The sequence below is a fragment of the Alligator sinensis genome, unplaced genomic scaffold (assembly GCF_000455745.1).
Source record: "Alligator sinensis unplaced genomic scaffold, ASM45574v1 scaffold1567_1, whole genome shotgun sequence".
NCBI lineage: Eukaryota > Metazoa > Chordata > Crocodylia > Alligatoridae > Alligator > Alligator sinensis.
In genome coordinates, this window is record NW_005842646.1 from 585,013 (window position 1) to 603,307 (window position 18,295).

Sequence of the window (18,295 nt, forward strand, 5' to 3'; positions counted from 1 at the left end):
CTAAACTATGCAAATGCGTAAAAGAAAAGAAGAGAAAGCCAAGCACAACTTCAGTCACGGGGAGGAATCTCTGGGAATCCAAAAAGCATCTTTCAAAACAAACTACATCTATCTATCTATCTATTAATAGAGATATATAGAGACATGTATCTCTATAGATAGATAGATAGATAGATAGATAAATAGATAGATATACACGTGTCTGCCAGCTTCCAAACGGAGAGACGGGGTTTCCGTAAGGATAACAGACCGTATCTTGCTGTCTAAAACTCTACAAATATTTAAAAGTCACAGAAAGTTTGTACTAAAGTTGTTGGACTAAAACGGAAGAGCAACAACTACAGACACAGACTGGTTCACAGTCGCAGACTCCATTCTTTCTGTAGTTTCAGAAGCATCTCACCACAAATACCTCATTTTAAAAAATTCCTTGGGAGGTATGTTTTAACCACAACAAAGACTAAAGCATCGTCTTGATCGGGCAAAACCGGCAGGACGTTTGCTGGGAGCAATCAGATGGGAGGCTGAGGAGCCAGGATGACCCCCGCCCCGGTGCTTAATCAAGTTAAGCATGTGTATAAAAAGTCTTTGCATGAGCAGAGCCCATGAGAGTAACATGTTTGGACGCCTGTACCTTCTGGACACTTTGCTTATTCTTATGAATGAAGGATTACGTGTGATGTCATTTACTACTCAGCTGGCCTTGTTTTCAAACAGCATTCAGCTGCAAACTGCTTCGAATCAAGTCACTTTCCGTCACAAGGACCGTGTAAAAACAAATACCTTGGGTTTGTGTGAGGGGCAAGGGTTTTTGTGAGTGATATCCTTTACTGGATCAACTGCACGGTTGGGGCAGATTTTGACAAAACCCACATTTTGGGTTTATCGTTCAAAAATTTCTTAAATGCCAAAGGAACAAACTATAGATAGAAAGATTTCTGAGCAACTTACCATCTGTGAAGATATATAAATATATATTTTTAATCTGTCTGAAATATTTAAAGTTACATTTATATTTTTGCATTACCAATACAGAATTTACATTTGTGTTTGTCCTTTAATTACTAAGCTCTTCATTTTGCCTGGATGTTTTGTTCAGGTTATGTCCCTTTATTTTTAGACCAAATTATTTATTATAACACCAGTCAAGGAAAAATGTTGTCTAGCTAACAAAAGTTACCCTCCATTTTTACAAAGTGAAGATCACTAAAATCTCTAGCTACTAAATACATTTAATTCAAAAGTGAAGTGTGCTCTATTTCCATTGAAAAAGACAATATTTATAAATATTTATAAATTCAATGTTTATAATATTGATTCCTGACACAAAGGAACACTTGCACATACCCAATGCGCCTTAAAGGATTTCCAAATATTAAATGTCTTAACTTATTTTTAACAGCTCTTTAGCAAATGTACTATGTATATGATCATGAAAGCAACATTTAAATGGGAAAATAAATGATTTTATTTCACTTCTTTTAATAACTCGGCAGGATTTTATTAAGGTATTAAGATACCTGCAACTCAGTCGTGTTGAACTTTAGCCTATATTTCCAGTTGTTTTCTAGCAGTTTTAATGACATTTTGCATAGCTATTTAACAGAAATTGGGTTGCAACAGGGGTTGATTCTGCACAGGACTTAGTAAGTTTGACTTGCTGACTTCACGGGAAGTTGAGGGTCTTCCCCCTCTATATCTACTGGTTTCAAATCCTGCAAACACACATGCATGAGTAGTCTTGTTGAAGAGGCTGCTACTCAGGGAAGTAAATTGTGCACACACGAGTTTCTGTGTTTGCATGATGAAAGTTTTGATTTGTTGCGTGACAGCCATTTGTCTCTGTGGCATCCGAATGGGCACATTTCATTTCCCTCAAACTTCTGTTAAAAAGTTGTCCGTCAAATGTATCTAATATTTTAATTATTTTTATTTTATGTCTAAATAATATCTAATAGTTTATTACATGTTTATTTCCCAAAAGCATTTGTTTTACTATGTGTTTTCCTTCTTTGTAACAACAGACAGCATTTCTTCAGCTTCAGAAACTAATTCTCATTTCATGGATTTTATTTATCATGGTTGACAGACACTATATCTATTTGTCTTTAGGTTCGGTATAGATGTATAGGTGCCAGCCCAAAGATTCTGTAAAATTGTGTTGTGATGTTAGAAAATAACATTAATTCTGATGCAAACCGGTAAATAAATTAGTCGCTCCAACTTTTAATGCAACATGAATTATTTAAACGAGCGCTACATAAACTAGCAAGCCATGAAACACTATCTCTGGTAGCAGTAACACGTTCCATAAAAGTGAACTGCTATATAAATGCAAACTAGACCAAGGCGCTCATAACTTTACACTATGAGAAGCCCCACTGTCTGCTTGGCTTCATGTGTTCGCAGGGCCAGTGAGCATACACCCTAATCCTACAAAGACTTATGCTTTGGTCCCAATCCTTCAAAGACTTCCACACGTTTTAACTTTTACAGTTAGGAGGGCAGAAAAATATGGGTCTACTCATCGTGCATCAAGTTAAGCGTATGCGTTGATAGGGAAGATATTAGGCTCCCACACACAAAAATGACATTTGAATCAGTAAATCCCTATTTAACTACTGGTTACAAACAACATTAAGAAATTAGTAGTAAATTGGGGAGACACCATTTGGAGGTATCAAATGGCAATTGCAGTGTACAAGTAGACATGATTTTTTCCCCCTAACCTGCAATTGGTATTGTTAATATTTGCTAAAGGGAAAGGGATCAGTAGGGAGCTGATCCAATATTTGCTCTGGAGAGTCTCCTCCAGCGGGGACGCTCCAAGGAGATGGACAGATACAGGCATTACCGGTATTTACTTGATTTAGGCTGAAATTTGACAGCATGGCATATGAACAGTATTACTGTGTGTCCATTTATTTTATGCAGTTTGAAGTGAAACCTTATACATCTCAATTAAGCCAGCAATTTAACAAGCTGAAAAATAAGTAACTCCACTGTAAATAAACTCAGAAAGAAATCATAATCTCTAGAAATATGCTGTATTTGGATGAATATGCTGCTTCAGAACACTTAGATATATGAACAAACAAGTAGAAAAAAGCAACTTTTATTGAAGTCTGCCAAAAAGGCTACAACAAAGCATGTTGCATTGCAAAATATCTCTGCTTCAGAACACCTAGTTGGATGAGCCATCAAGTCAAAAAGGCCGTTTTTATTTAATTCTTCCGACAAGGCTACAACAAAGCATGTTGCATAGCCTATCGGTCACTGAAAACAAACTCGGGTTCATATATTGACATCAAAAAGAAACGGCTCTATTGCTGAACAAGATGTAGCATTGTGCAGGATTGGTAGAAAGAGCCAAAAATAGGTGTTACACTCTCTAATGGATTGCATACAATTGCAAAATGCTGTAATGTATTTTCTTTCTTGTACAAAAACAATAGGAAAACTATACACCCTAGATGTATAAAGAGCCCTCCAATTATTATACAGCAAGCATAAGCAACATTCCCCATTGATTCAGACCTCCGTTTGGGTTACGTGCGTCACCTGAAACAGGCAAGAAGCTGTCCAGAACAGGTGTCCCTGGACGGATCGTACAGAACGCACTGTATTTCCCAGGCCTTGTTTCTGTGTCAGACAGCAGTCCCATCTGCAAGAGTTTAAGTGATCTCCTGGGCAGAGAGGTGGTTGCATCTCTTATGAGTAGCTGCAAAGTCACCTGCACAAGTATTTACCGGGTTGTGCAGAGCTGCACCTCCACGGTAGGTACTTCACCCCATGGAGAAGGAGCAGAGCAGTGGCAAGCAACCCTAAGGGCTCCAAATTAAGCCATATGCTCTCTGGAGATCCCCTGGAGAGTTTCGTAACAGATTAGCCCCCAGGTCTGTCTAAATTACACTGCAGGCTTCTCCAGCCCACAGAGAAGCACAGAATCAAAAGGGCGCAAAAATGGCTTAAAACTGCCTTTGATTACTCCGGCTAGGCTTAAAGGCGCAGCATAGAAACTCATCTCCAGCCTTCAGAAAATGCTATTTTCCTGAAGTGCTATGGTTTCCTCACCAAGAAGAAGATGGAGTGACAAGGCTTTCCACCTTCTGCAATTAAGGGGTGATCTCACCTTTGAGGCACTCTGCGAAGCTCACATCATAACACATCTATGAACTTTAGCAAAATGAAGCAAAACGCTTCTCTGAGCTTCCTAAACAATAAACTTTCTTTGAATAATAAAATCCACCTATCCAGCTCATCCTGGGAACAAAAAGATGATCTAGAGCAGGGGCGGGCAATTATTTTGGGCAGAGGGCTGCTTACTGAGTTTTGGCAAGCCTTCGAGGGCCACATGACAGGCAGCCAAGGGCAGATAACTATTATTTTTCAAAATTTTTAGGGGCTCCACGGGCCAGATAGAATGGCCTGGCAGGCCGCATCCGGCCCCCGGGCCATTTTGCCCACCCCTGGTCTAGCAAGAGAGAGAGATGGAAACTGACCTCCCAAAATTCAGACTGATCGTCTTTGAGGAAACTACCACCTTCCTCTGCTTCTGCTTTCTCTAAGTGTAATTACCCAGTCTCTAAAGTAGGATGAAATTATTCTGCCTCTAGACGATGTCTCAACAAATATGCACTTCAGAGGGTGGGCTTCTTCCTCCGTCCACAGCATCTAATGAAGTGAGCTTCAGCCCACACAAGCTTGTGCTATATATATTTAGATACATGCTTTGGTTAGTCTAAAAGGTGCAAATCTGCCTTCTCCCTCCTGCCAGATTGATAAATCGGCTTCTGCCCCGAAGCTGCAAGCAGGCAACATAAAGTACACTGACCCTCATGCCACATTCATTTATTTCTTATTAAATATCAAAGGAGACAACAAAAATCTGGGGTATAATCTTGGTGCGGACAGGATTCCCAGAAAGCTGGAGCATGCGGGAGTCCAAGAGAACTTAAAGGTGAGTTTAACCTCCAACCTGTGAACGAGCTATAGGTTGCCAGTTCAGCCCTTGGATCTAAGCCCTGGATCGGTCTAAGCCCTGGATCTAAGCCCTGGATCCAGCAGTCGCCCCTTCTTCTGGTTGATGCTGATCACCGTTCAGGATTGACGCAAAATACTCCTCAACATTCAAGAATAAAAGATCTTCCATAATAGACCAGCAATTTTGTCACCTTTCTGCACCACCCCATCCCAGGACGTCAGCTATACAAACCACCTGGGGCAGTCTGAATTGCACCCAGATTGTATCAATGAACCTACTGATTCCCAAGCAAAGACCGGCGCAGTACAATCTTGGTGCTATTGCACAGTAGCGCCAGTGCATGGGTTTTTAGTGACGCTTACTGCGCAGTACCCTAATACCATTGTGCAGTAGGTTTTTGCCCAGCCCACTGCTGCACAGTGTTATGAGGCTACTGCACATTTAGTGTCTCGTGTAGACGCGTCCCCATTCAATTAGATGCCTTTTCTGACTGAGCGTTAAGCATACACCGCTAGCCAAAGCCAACCTACATATGGAGGCTGTCAGACTGTACAGAAATGGCTGAAAATATTCTGATGACTGCTGTTTGGTCACTGAAACAAGCTCAAGTGATGTGCTACTTTACTCTCGATCGAGGGGAAATAAGGTTTTTCCTCTTATGCTCTAGTGCAAAGCTGTCTAATTTCTGGGCAGCTGGAAGCTGCACGCAGCACGGGGGTGCAAACCTGGAGGTCTCCCATGCTGGGGGCTGGCCCCGTCCTCCTCCTCTTACCATGCACAACCCGGCTCCCCCTCCCAGCCACACACACGGTCCCCCCAGCCATGCGTGAAGCATCCCCACCCCAATCCTGCTCCTGGCCATGCACATCACCTGGGCATCCCACCAGCATGGGTAGCCCGGCTCCTTCTTTTTTCCCAGTACACAGCCCAGCAGCCAACCCTGCCATGTGCACGGCAAGGCCAGCCTGGTCCCTTCCTGGAGCCGGGACAGGAGCCTGGAGACCCCAACCTCCACCACCGGAAGAGCAATGGATGAAGTGGCAGCAGGGTAGGAGCCCCTGGGGCTGCATGAGAAGTATGGAGAGGCCCCGCGTACACTTACTTAAACATCAACGCACATTCATTTTTTGGGAGTGCAGTTAATCAGATGAGTACATGTTTTGAGCATCCGACTTGAACGGTGTATGTCGACCAAGAAGGTGTGTATACGTCATTTTCTTTATTTCCAGCAACTGCGGGTTGATGCACTGCAGGACTGACTGTCCAAAGCATAATGCTCAATAACTCCAATTTGTGATGCCTTTAAAGAAAGGCAAGATTTGTCACCTTCTGCCTCCTACAGGATTGAAGCTAGAAGATTTCGAGCTTCGTGTTACAGGCGAGACCCAAACTGAAAAGATTTCCGGTGGTTCTCACAGCCACGCTGTTAGAAAATATGTCGCGTTCCAACATTTTAATGAAGTGCCAACGTTGTATTTGCCTCCAAGCAATCATTCAAAAGAGCTGAAGAGCCCCAAGAAAAATATCATTCATAAATATTCATCTGAAATTTGGCAAATGACAGTTCCTGAAGAATTTGAATGCTTCGTAAAATGCTGAAGCACTGCTTAAAGATCAGGGCAGCGACAATTATTAGCAGCCGAATTATACTTAGTGCATTTGCGATTAGGAAAATGTTTGTAGCAAGCCTAACAGTTTTCTGCGCCTGCACAGCAGTGAAACTCTAGCTGGAATATATATTATGCAAAACAAACTCCTTGCAGTTCCAGTAAAGAAATGCTTTTGAGGTACCTGGTGACTAGGCACTGGGTCACGACCTAGGGCTTGAGAAGCTTGAGTTAGTAGATGTTAGTTTTCCTCGGGTCTTTGTTTACCGTGGACTTAGACATTTTGTATTATGAAGAATCTGTGGCTTATGAGAGCATTCTATTTATCTTACCAGTCTTTTTTGATGGAAATGCCTGAATTTTCTTGGAAACAGGGATTTTATTGTGGGTTCGTGGTGCCCCTTGGAGAGGCTTATTTTTCTGGACAATAGTTTTCCTTAGTGTCACCACCCTTTTGATTTCTCAATGGTCACAGGCTCCCAAGGTCGTGCAAAGTGCATCCTTTTGTTATAATGAACCTAGAATTTTGTATAAAAAGGCAGCAAAAAGAACTCCAGTTCGTGTTTTAAGGGATATTTACTGGCATGTATCTGCATTAGAGTTTTCTCCTCGATATAAAAAATTGAAAGGGTACAACATGTAAAGTCGATTTTAAAATCAAAAGCAGCGCAGATACATTTACAAATCAGCATCTGTATTCCTATATGTAGTTGCAATGTGGGACTTTGTACCTAGACATCTGTATCATTAAAACGTTCAAGATAATCAATGATGCTGGCTTTCAAATGCATTGCAAAGTAAATAGTATAACAATGTGACCCGTTTAGTTAGTTTTGCCTTTAGGCTGACTTCTCCTCTCCCCCAGATCAGGAGTTTAAACAGTGCCTATTATTTTCAGCTCCTCTTCTTGGGCGTTTGTGGTGGAAATGTTGATTGCTGCTGTGGCTCACCACGTGTTACGAAGATGCTTAGCTTGCCTGGAAGATGAATGGTCTCTCTCAGGACTGATCAAAAAGAGCAGAACTCATACGAAGGCTGAAAATTCAGTGAGATTAATATGTATTCTCCCTGGAAAGTGTCCCTCATATTCCCCCCGTGTTTGCAGCTTTCTTTTGACCTTGCACGAAGTCTTGATTAAATGTGAGACACATATGTCATCCTTCAGGATTGTTTCATTCTTTAACTTTGTTCTTACTCTTCCCAGCAAAATCCCAGGGCAGTCTATATTTGTTCTCTGCTTTGATAAGGAGTATATTCGCTTTTCTGAACACTTTTTGAAAAGATGGCCAAAAACATCTAAGCAGGAATCTTCTTTAATATACTTTAGCCTGCCAAACTAGATTAATGTGTCCCATGACATGACACAGCAGGTCACTTCTTAGGCTTTTTTTATTAAGTTTTAACAATTCATATAAGACTGCAGTGTTACTTCTGTGTTTTTGATAATGACTTAAGAAAGTTTAATATAGTATAAAATATATTTTCAAAGACATAAAGTGACATTCCTTAACCGGAGAGTAACTTATATTTATTTGTATTTATTTGTATTATAATACAAATAATTATTTGTTTATAATACAAACACCTCCTATTTCTGGACCTCCAATAAGATGTCCAGCTTTATGGACATCTTATTTTGTTAAGTAACAGTTAGAATTGATTCTGCAGAGATGGCCAATAATTATAACAGAATATGTGTGTATTCTCATGATGAATTGTCCTGCTTTTCCTCAGAAATAAAATTTAAATTGTTATTCACTTTAGTGTATTACCTTGACTATTGATAAGTGGGTCTGTGGTGGTTTAAAGGGAAACTATCAGGTTTAAAATATTTGTATAAAAACCTGAGATATGTCACTAATAACTCTTTAAGTTGCTACACCTACCCTGTTTTTTAAACTGTATTTACTTTTTCACCAAATATGCTTTTGATTATCATTTGTGCACTCTCTATGCTTGGAAAATGAGAAGACTGGTCAGTTTACCTTTGCCTATTGTAGGTGGTGTTTTGCCATTTTTGCTTCTCAAAGTTTATGCATGAGCAGCTAAGAATGGGCTGTTTAAAACTGCAAGGGGTTATTTATATACAATCACAGTTGCTGTAGCCACATTTGCTTCTGCCACAAGTATTTTTTATTAATCAGGTTTGCTTAATTTGAAAGCATAGACAACTTACATGTATAGTGTAAATTATATGCCAGACCTGATCTGTATACCTGAGCCCATCTCCAGTAGGAGTCTCCACTTAAACAGATGGACTTAAACAGAACTGACTCAAGCAGAATTCTGGATAAGGCCCTTGAGAAAAGTATTTGGCAAATTACACTATAGGGTTTGCAAAATGCCAGCTACTACTAAACATACTTTGCATTTTTATAGCAATTAAATGAAGCTGTGGTTTCTTCTGTGAAAAGGTAGAATGGGAATCATTCAGAATATTTTTGGGGTGCAAAGTCTGTGTGTTGGTCCAAGCTCCTACTTCTCAATGTTTAATTTTGCAGACCTCTGCAAAGAAAAAATGTCATTGGCTTCAGTGACAGTTTTACTTGAAGAAGAGATGGCCCTCTTTTTTTTGTATTTGAAATGTTGTCAGATCAAAGGAGAGTTGATTCAGTAATTATGCTCCTACATGCTAGTAAGATTCTAGTAAGAATAGAGGTTACAAGGCAACAGATTCAGTAAATACTTTCTTCTTGACAAACCAGGTTACTTTTCCATCTGCTCCTATTTGCTAGAATTGCTTATTTAATCTACCTCTGCAATTCCCACCGAGTAGCCATAAGGACTTTATTTACCTTGGATTTACACACATAATTCGTTAAGAGAGTGGTTTCTTACAGCATTATTTAATATAGGGTTTCTCTTTGTTTTGCTTTTTGAGGAAATGCTGAATTTTCTTGGAAACGAGGACTCTTTTTCAGTTTTGAGCTTTTATTGAGCTTTCTGATGATCCAAGACATAGGCATAAACAGCTGCACAAAGGAAGCTGGGATTTTATTGTGCATTTCTGGTGCCCCTTGAAGAGCTTATTTTTCTGGACAATAGTTTTCCTTAGTGTCACCACCCTTTTGATTTCCCAATGGTCACAGGGTTCCAGGGTCGTGAAAAGTGCATCCTTTTGTTCCTCCCAACCTAAAATTCTGCATAAAAAGGCAGTCAAAGGACCCTAAAGTTGGTTGAGATGGAAAGTATTTTGTATTGCAGAACTTCAGATGAAGTGCTGCTCAAAGAATTCCAAGCAATGAAATGTAAAACCACCATTTTCCAATCACGCAACTATGGGTGGAAGACTCTTTACATGTGATTCTTCGGAGCACTTCTAAATATCTGGCCTGCCTTAAAAGCAAGTATTTGCATGGTTTCAATTTTAATATATGCCTGGTTTAAGTTGTATGCATAACAAAGCACTGCCTAAATTACAGCGAAGGGTGCAAATCAATAAAACGTATCTGTTAAAGCACCCCAACATTAAAAAAAAAAAAAGAAATCACAAGGCAAGGTTATAGGAATAATCCTGAAATAAAGCTTAGCGCTTGTATCATGCAGCGCAGTCCGTTAACACCATTTGTTACTGCCCACACAGGCCACGCTGACTTTGTCCTCATTGGATTTCCTGGGATTCTTTTTATGTTGCATTTCAAATGCCGCTGAGATGTGTTACACTGCTGAGAAATTGCATCCAGAACAAGTTAAGGTGGCATCTCTTAAAAGTCTGTCTGTTGTTTCAAAAAGATAAGTGAAAATGGCAGTTTGTAAAGGAAGGAAGCCCTTTATGTAGCTTTTCTAGAAAGCTTTCGCTGTCTTTCTTAATTAGCTGGGTTTGATATAAAGGACTGATATAAAGTTACTCATACTGACTAAATTTTTAAGTGCCTGACACTACCTGTCCCTCTAGCAAAGAGATCCTGCTCCTATTTTCAACCCCAAATCATTTCTAGAGCATGTAGTCCTTAGCCACTGGGGCCAGGTACAGATGTTACATGTCTATCAGTATAAGTGACTACAAACTGGATCACACCTGTAAGATAACAGGAGTTTGGCACACAAAATGGGTTTATACCTGTAAGAGAACAGGAGTTTGCCACGCAAAACTAGTTTATACCCATAACAGAATAGAAGTTCGGCACACACGGACTGGTTTAAAAATGGCTGAACCCGGTCTCACACTCGCCCCCACATCAAAGAGCGAATGTGTGTCCTGTTCACTACCGATCTAAACTACACTGCGCACAGGACGCGCCTACATGTGTGCATTTACTGCGCAGTAACCAAAATTATTGTGCAGTACAGGCACGCATCTACATGTGCATGCCTGTACTATGCAGTACATAGGGCAACTTACACCAACTTAAGCGTGAATTTGATACCTGCATGATACAGGTATCAAATTATTTACGCCCAATTAGTTATTGCACAAAAATGCACATGTAGACACCTTACTGTGCAGTAACACTGTGTGTGTGGACTGACTTGAGACTCACTTTAGTCCCAAGGCAGTCCACGCACAGCGTTAATGCGCTTTAACACCTGTGTGTGTGGACGCTGGCCTATTCCTGCTTACTGTGCAGTAACTTACTGTGCAGTAAATTTAAGCTGGTGTAGATACACGTTTAGACACACCTACAGAAAACTGCACAACTTAGATCAATTCCACCTTGGGATTTGTGAATGTCTGTACCTAATCTGGAAATGCATCCTGGGATAGGATCAAGCCTAATAAAGACCCTTTCCCCTCGCTCAATCCCATAGAAAAAATGCAAGCGTGCACTGGCCCTTGGGTTTCTCCAGCTAAAACACCCTGAAACGCTTTTTAAAGAGGCTTGAAAAAAGAACTGGAGAACAACAGTTGCTGACAAGCTTTTGCAAGAGGCCTGGAGAATCTGTGGAGGCAGTTTGGAGGGGGTCTGAAAAAAAGTTCAGAGGCAGGGAAGCAAACAAACAGGGACTAGCACAGGGGGAGGGAGGAAGTCAAGAATGTTTGAGGCTGGCGTGGACAGCTGCTTCATTGATTAAGGTCTCAGGCTGGCGTTTGTGGTAGGGGGAAGTGTGGGCCCCTTTATGCTCCCTGAGTAGGGCTCGTCAAAATCGAACCTGTGTTCGATGGGAAACCAGGCAGTTGACAAACTTAGCAATGCTATGAGAAGGGCATGATTTCTGTAGAAACTCTTTCAAATTTTGTTCGTGTAACAAATGAACGTGTGAATCTGGAAATATGCAGATTTGGGAAAGCTGCTGCAGCGCCTCGTGGCAGCTGGAGTTTGCTTTGCATCTGTGTTTTCCTTTCCTTGGACGGCCCTCTCAGCCAGCGTGTGTTGTATTATGAAATACGCACCCTCTCTCTTCTGCAAGAGAAAAGGCTATTCTGTGTCCTGGGACGTGTGCCACAGCCAGGCAGGATGGCCTAGTGAGGACAGCGGGAGCATAGAGTGCCCCAACTGCAGCTTTCAGGAGGCTCCACAGCTGCATTTCCATAGTAAAAAGGAAAAAAAGCTTCTGACATTTAAATTTGTCAAAAACAATAACATTTTCCATGGGAAATTCAGATCAGCCAACTTTATTTGTTTTTAATTCAAAGAGTCTATGGACCCCCCCATTTTTTTCAACCGTTCCTATGTATTAGTCCCACCTTGGGAACCGTGCTGGTTCCCCAGAATCAGGGGGTATCCCTCCAGTGAAGGTTGAATGAACCCTAGAAAGCTGTTTGTATTCAAAGGCCTTTTTGTTTGCTTGTTTTATTCTGTTCAAGCTTCGTGTTACCCTGTAAAGAAAGGGAATCTCTTTTTACTGTAGCTGGAGGGCTAAAATTAAACCAATTAACCTACCCTTGAGTGGTACCTAAGGGCAGAAATGTAAGTGTTGCTACCCTGTGATTCCAGGGAAATTGATACTTAAAAGCAGATGCATCCTCTCTGTTAAAATGTATTGATTGCATCCCTTTTTGATATGACAAGATCATTTCTCTGTAATGGGGGATTATGAGCTTTGAGAAACTAAAGGAGAATTAAACTTTTATAGAGGCTGAATGAACTGTTGCCACCGCATTTCTCCCATGCCCTTGCAAATCACATCATACCCTGGTAATCCTAACCTGGCTTGATTTTGTGCTCCTCTCATTCAGAAACCAACAAAAATCCACAACAATCTGAAGTATACTGGAAACGTGGGAGTGGCATATCAAAGTATGTGGACATTAAAACAACTACGGGCTTCTTGGCAAACCTGTATACATTATTTTCATTGCAGCTCTTGGCTTATAAAAGAGCCTATCACAGAAGTGAGTGAGACTTCTCAGGCCTTTATTGTAATGTTTCTTTCTAAGCTCTGGCCTTTATTGTCTGCAAGACAAACATGTCACTTACTGTTTAGATGCAAACTGAAGACATTTCCTTTTAACAAGCTAAAAACTGTATCCTTGGCTGCATAAACATTGAAACATAAAGAAACACCATATATTATATAGCCATAACATCGTAATTCCATAAAAGAGAAGAATACACATATATAAGATACATTAGAAGACATTAACTTTTGATTACATAGCATTTAGTTATATATTTTGGTTTATGTGTGTATATAAAAATATTACATAAGACATACATTTCCATATTTTTATGCATAAAACATATATTTTATATTATCCTGGTAATTTAAATGAGTTTCAAGCCAGTGGCACAGAGACATAACTACTAAGTTTTGCCCTCCTTCTTCAGCCTGCTCCTTTGCCCCTGGACTGCGTCACTGCAGCACTCAGACCTCCTGCTGCTGCTGCACCAGCCCTCCCTGCGCTGTGCTGAGCACTTCTCTATCGCTGTCACTCCCCCCTCCTGCAGCCGTCACCCTTTACCCTCCTCACCGATTCCTGTTGCTACCAACTCTGTACGTGATGAATTGGGCATCACGAGAGGCTACAGTCAGGGTGAGTGAGAGAGCTCAGGTGGCTTGGGTGCTGCAGGGAGGCAGTTCGGGGTAGAGGAACGCACACAGCACGGGGGACAAACCAAGGAGAGCTGACCCACAGCAGTGAAGGAGATGTGGGGGCAACCCCCAGAAAGGCTGGCACCCAGCCTTAGTTATGCTACTGGTGGTAGAAGTAAAATGAAACTATTCACACCTGTACAGAAGTCCTGTGACTTCCAATATTTTAATTTTTACTTCTCCATTAGCAGCCTCAAAGGCTTGCATTGACCAGCCTTCCTATCCCTGGAGCTATCCCATAGCTCCTGGGTGCAGGAAACCACATTATTGGGATTTAGATGCAACAAGAGTTTGGAAGGCCTTTGGGAAGAGAATGCACAGAAGGGAATTCCCGAGAGGGCTCGGTGTTGCCTTTCATGGTCTCCTTCCTGGTTTGTCTCTTTAGTCGGTCGCACTAAATATGAATTCTTAGCATCGTAGTCCCTCCATGGCATGGCATGCTTGAGTACTTTGTGTAGCCATGGTTAAAATCCATAAACTGACCTGGGAACCATTTTGGAGCCCTCGTGCTGGAGCGACAGTCAAGCTGTCTTAGTTGCCTGTGCCGAATCGTCCAAGAAATGGTCAAGCTGCTGGGAATTCAATTACTGCAGCTCCATTTGCATGGTCAGACTGGCCAACAGAGGACTGATGACTGCTCTGTCTAAACTGAGCAATATTCTTCTTGCCACATCCAGCACCAAGCACTCTGGGGATTGCTCTGATGGAGAAAGTCCCAGCTTGGTCTTCTTAATCTCCCCAAGCAGCCACTTGAGGAGAGGTGTAATGCTCCCATATCATTTGCAGGCAGGTGGAACTGGAATCAAATGGGAGAAATTGGATCTGGGATACAGGAGGAACAGTGTGAGGAGGAAGCAAATTGGGAGAACCGGGAAGAGAAAAGGAGAGAGAAACAAAAGACAAACAACTGGAAGAGAAGATGCAGCAGTATCTGACAGGTAGACATCATCAAAATGATTTCCTCTTTTATGGTATTGTTAGAGCAACGTGATAGTCATGATGGTCCAGGAATTAAGTGAGAGGCAAGGATTTCTTACGGTGATATCTTTAACTGCACCAATTGCATGGTCAGAATAGCATTAGACCATCTTTCCAATGCAAGCCCTTCTTCAGCAGGTCTGATCAACAGAAGACAGTACAGCACAGTACTGTTCAATCAGAGCAGTGGTGTGGAGGGGCCTCCACATGACGAGAGACTAAAGAGGCCAGGCCTGTTCAGTTTAGAAAAGAGATGCTGGAGGGGGGATGTCATGAGAGTTTACAAAATAGAAGTGGCAAAGAGATAGGAGAACTAGGGGTCACAAAATGACACCTAGTAGGTAGTAAGTTTAAAACTAATAAAAAGAAGTTATTTTGCGGTGCAGCCTGTCATTAAAGTGTTGAACCCTTTGCCACCACAGATATTGTGGAAGCTGAGCGTTTCATCAGATTCAAAAAGGGGTTGGACAAATTCTTGGAGGAAAGGGGTGTTGGTAGCTATTGAGCAGGGGAGTTAGGGATACAGCCTCTGCATCCAAACTTCCTTGATCTTAAATGTTGGAGGCTGCAAGTCGGAGAGGAACGGGGGAAATCCCTGGTCACACCCAGGTCACTCGTCCTTTCGGCATCTGCTCTCCGCGGCAGTGTGGCACTGGGCAAGATGGACCTGTGGTCTGATGCAGTACATGGCGATTCTTATGTTCTGAATGCATTGTACATATGCCCTGAGATCCTTTCCAGCATGCTGTGGGATGCAACACATTAGCACCACCAAGATGCACAAAAGAAACCCACAAAGTTTCCAAGCAGGAATCTGTAGTGTCCAAAACTGCCCTGCTGTGGTCCAAGTTCTTTGCCACTGAAGAACGGCTCCAGTATTTTTTCTGGAGCTTGAAAACAGGTGAAAAATCAGAGCTGGCCTTTCCTGAGGGGACCTGAGTCTGTCCAGGGTGGGGCTTGAGTCTAAAGAGGTGCCTCAGAGAAACCCAGGGCAACCTGTAGACCTTCCCCTGCAGCCCTAGGGTCCAGAGGCTGGGTGGGAAGGAAGCAGCAAGGCCCCAGCCTTCACGTGACTCCAGCAGCCCACTCCCCTCATGGGGGCTAGGCTGGGCCCTCCACAGCTTGCAGCACCAGCCCCCAAGGCCCTGGGGGTCCCTCAGGTGCTGCGCTGAGCTAGACTGCGTTGACTGTTGGCGCTTGGCTTTATCAGCAGCAGGTAGGGCCAGGAGGTGGGAGGCCCCAAGCCCTGCCTGGCTATGGGGTGGGGTGGGGTGGGAGTGGGGCAGACAACATCCCCTTGCTGCCGGGGCTCTGCTCCTTGCAGCCTCCGGTGCTGGGGCATCCTGCCACGGAGGGGTTGCGGCCACCCTAGCCTGGTGGCTCTGGGCCTGGGGGGAAGTTGTGGGCACCTGGGAGTGCAGGCTGTGCTTCCTGTGCTGCTAGAGAAGGAAACCCCCTTCCTTGCCCTGTGCATCCTCCCACGCTTGCAGCCAGCGTAGCACTTGCTTGTGTCCTACCTTCCCCTCGTCTTGTCCCACAGGACCTTTCCCTTTGGAAATCATCAGTCCTGCTTCAGCCATGCGAGGGTCTGATTGGAGAGCAGCAGTTCTTTGCCAAGGTGAATCGTTTCAGGGGAACCTCGAGATCCTTTCAAGGGTGTCTTGAGATCCTTTAAGGGCGATCTCGAGATCCTTTCGAGAGTGCCATGGGGTCCTACGCTGCATCAGCCCTTTTAGACATGCAAACATGATTCATAAGATAAACCCGGAGATTTCAAAAAGAAACCCATAGCTGTGGTCTTCGTGAATTCGTTGCAATAGAAGAACTACACTTCTTATTTTTTTGTAGTAAAAAAAACAGGTGAAAACTAAGAGCTGGTGTTTTCCAAGGGGTGCCTTGAGTTTATTCAGGGGTGCCTTGAATATAAAATGAGAACCATTCTAGAGAGTGCTCAAGGTCCAAGGATTTAAACCCAAGAGTTTAACAGAAAAGGTGAGATTTCGAATGTTTTAAGCTTAGGATTTCACAAAAAGACATAGAATAGCCCAACTATGCAGTCAGTGCAATAAAAGATATCACCCTAAGAAGAAATCCTTGCCTCTTGCATACAGCTGCACCATCACTCTAACACTACTAAAAATGTCTCACCTGCATCGGGCATGAGAAACTCTGCCAGAAATTCCCAGTCATCCAGAACAGTTCTTCATTCCTGGCATTTATTTTTTACATGGAAATTGCCTGCAGCCTTTATTGTTCAATTGTATACTTTATCCCATGTGAACTTCAGATAAACCAGTTGCATTATAACTTTAAGCACACTTAGAACTGAATTGCAAATATGTAGGACTTGAGAGATCAGAATACCTCAGACTGTTGCTGAGATGAATGTGCATCATCATCATCAAACATATCAGAGTCAATAAATTGCTGTCCAAAATACAGGTGAAATTAGTTGGGATTAACCAACTTTTATTAGATATACTGGAAAGTTTTATTTTGTTCCTATTGGGTTTGGCAGTAGCTCTAAATATATCATATTTCAGGCTGCAAATCTGAAAAGGATCTTGCTGAGTGTTCAAAGTTAAACATAATCCAACCAGTCACTTGGAAATATTAAAATGAGTGGAGCTAATTTCTCAATAGGAAATTTTCTTGGTAAGAAGACTGGTCTGCTGGTAAATCTTCCATGCTAATCAGATTTCATCCCTTGACAAATCTGAGCATCTTCCAGTACTGCATTATGTAGAGTGACTAATATACATGGTGTAGAGTCCATGATGCAAATAGGAAGTGCACAGCAAGGAAGTGTCAAAAAGGGAAACACTGAAACATTTGCAAAGCTTTTCTTTCCCTTGTCTCCTCACTCTGGGCTTCCTTTCCCTCTGCCCCCTCCTACTGTATGTTTTCTTGTTTCTCTTTTGTATTTTCATTTGTTTCCAGTGGCATTGTTCAAGAGCATACAATCTTAATCAGAGCGCTGTTGACTCAGAAATGCAGTTGCCTCCAAATGATGTGATCAGAAGCTAAATAAGATAGAGGCCTATATTTTGAGGTTTGAAAGTGAATTTGTGTCTCGTGGAAGTTGCCAGGTTGTTAGGTTTCTTTGTCCTCGGAGCGGATGCAGGTACAATCTGGGCAGTAGCAGTCAAACTTCTCCACACCAATACTGACGTCCAATACTGTTTTGGAAGTGTTATCTCTTGGTGCAAAAGCAAATTAATGCATATTAGTGTCTTGGCTTCACTGGACAAAATCTAGGTATTACACACAGAAAATGACAGAATGCTCTCTGAATGCTCATGTTTCCAGCAACACATATCTGGTTCAGGGTCCCAAGTGTTGTTTGATCAATGGGTTAGGACATTTTATTTGGACCTGAGTAAGGGCACTTTAATTAGGATCTGAAGAACGGCACTTGAAGGTGTCCAAAACCTTATCCAGCAGCTCTCCCAACTATACAGTTATTCCGATAAAACACATCACAAAAAACCCTGGACATTTCCTGGACTATCCTGGCTACACCACTCCCACCTTGCTTAGACACGTTATTTCTTTGTTTGTTTGAGACGACAGGTTCAAGAACGGCCTCTGTCTCAGATTTGATTAACGTGGGTTATCGGTTTTATTTTAAAAGTAATGTACCTTATGTACGCAACCCCACAAAGCTGTATGTGCACTCGCAAAGCTGCACTCTCAAATCCTGGGTCTCTGGGCTGGTGCTTTCTGACTGGGGACAAAAACTGCATTCCTG